We start from the raw sequence: 1,613 nt of genomic DNA, 5'->3' as shown, positions 1-1,613 counted from the left end.
GGATAGATATGAATGCTATACAAGCGGCGGAGGACATTAACGAATTGAACGCTGGGAAACTTATTGTCATGGCTATTCCAGATTTTTTATATGAACAATTGATTTTTTTCGACTATTGTAATAACCCCGAATATAGCACTTGGTCTTTGAGTGAATATCCCATACTCGTGGATCAACAACAGTTAGCCATGAGGCGCGACTTTGACACTGATCTTTCCAGCGATTTAAAAAGAATGTAAGGCTGTTAATCTATTTTTGTTATTTTCGTACTTAATTTCTATGTATATTTCTATATTTCGGTTTATATCAGTTCCCTTAACTAATCTATATAGGCCGTCTGCATAATTGGCAGAAATTTTTCTGTGACCTCTAAAGAGATTAACAGTATGATAATCGCGCGAGAAATTTAAAATTTTACCAGAACAATATTTTACGAAGAAATTTATTTACTTTCAATACCTTAGATAATAAAGGGTACCTATTAAGATCGTTACTAGTTGTTAAGGGTTAATGATAAGCGTAGGTAATCTTTATTCTATCGATTTCTTATTTCTAAAGAAGAAAAAATATATAAATTTTATCAACTAATTTACTTTAATTGTGACGGTATTTTTGTTTGCTTAAGAAATCGAAAAGTGAAAAGCCCTCTTATTTTAAGCATTCTTTGCACCGCTCAAATGTTGCATATCTGGTTGTTACTCTGACCATATTAATAACGTTTTTATACATAATTTTCTAAACGTGGTAAACTAAAATTAAGTAAAACATAACATAAATGTTATGAAATTTTATAATGTGACAACAGGAATTTTCCGCGTTAGAACGGAGCATGCTACCTCTAAGCGTGGCTTTGATTGAGTGTGGTAAAATCGGAAGTTTTTTCATCATATTATAATGCATTAAAATAAAGAAGATAACAAATTTAGATAGGGATCTACTAAGTCGTACGTATTTCTCAAAATCTGCGTTGTTAATTTAAAATCTCATTATATATAATGCCTTTCCTCATTGTTCTCATTGAACAAGATTCTAAACCGCGATGACCTGAAAATTACATGTTGTTTATGCTTTTCTAACAAGCATCTTTAAGCAAATTTCAGTTATTTCCTGACTATGTCGATAAAAAATTGATGCATCAGATAAAAATATTGCTTATAAGTGACATTTTAGAAAATTTAACAGTATAACCATTAACTTATTGTTTAACTTGTAAAATGGATTTGTTGATTTTTTGCAGCGTTCAATCGTTTTTTGATTCAGGGATTTTAAGTCAACTGATTAACAGAGAAACCTGGAAAGGAAAATATTGCTTGAAGAAGAAGGAACTTGAAAAGTCAATCTCAATACAGATTCAATTAAAAAATATCGAGTTACCGTTGGCCATTTTAGCATTTGGATGTTTGGTAGCGATTTGCACAGCCATAGCGATTGGATTAAGAATTTTTTTTTAAACAAATGAGTTTTTCAAATGAAAAAGAAGACAGTTTCATGAGATAGTTTCGTGGCACAAAAATAGCAATTTTTTTAATATTCCAGGCTAAAAATTGTAGTCAAAATCTTAAACAATTGATATTTGACTGTTATTATAAACAAAGCTTCTTGCATTATTTAAT

This window comes from Leiobunum rupestre, chromosome 7 (assembly GCF_980474605.1).
Source record: "Leiobunum rupestre chromosome 7, qqLeiRupe1.1.hap1, whole genome shotgun sequence".
Taxonomy (NCBI): domain Eukaryota; kingdom Metazoa; phylum Arthropoda; class Arachnida; order Opiliones; family Sclerosomatidae; genus Leiobunum; species Leiobunum rupestre.
Note: the sequence above shows the minus strand (reverse complement) of the source record.